Below are 337 nucleotides of genomic sequence, written 5' to 3'. Positions count from 1 at the left end.
AGGCACACAAATATAGAAATGCATAAAACGATAGACAGACAAACAAGAAATGCAAAGTGATAATAACAGAAGCATGTTTCCGGAGAAATCATTAATGTCCCTCCATAAGTTTAGACATATTTGATAGTCATTATCATATCGAATGATAAGTGACACAGTTTCGAATTACTATTGAATTCGTCATGAACAGGTGTAACTTGATAACACATTTTAAATTGCTTTGATGTTGATCGCAGTTATTTGGCGGTACTTTTATTATTTTCTTTGTTAATATTAGCTTTGTTATGTTCATAGTAGTCATCTGTATCCTTAGTGGTTTTATTCTCATTACGAATGC

Source organism: Penaeus monodon, chromosome 30 (genome assembly GCF_015228065.2).
Source record: "Penaeus monodon isolate SGIC_2016 chromosome 30, NSTDA_Pmon_1, whole genome shotgun sequence".
NCBI classification, from domain to species: Eukaryota; Metazoa; Arthropoda; class Malacostraca; order Decapoda; family Penaeidae; genus Penaeus; species Penaeus monodon.
This window is presented reverse-complemented; position numbering follows the sequence as displayed.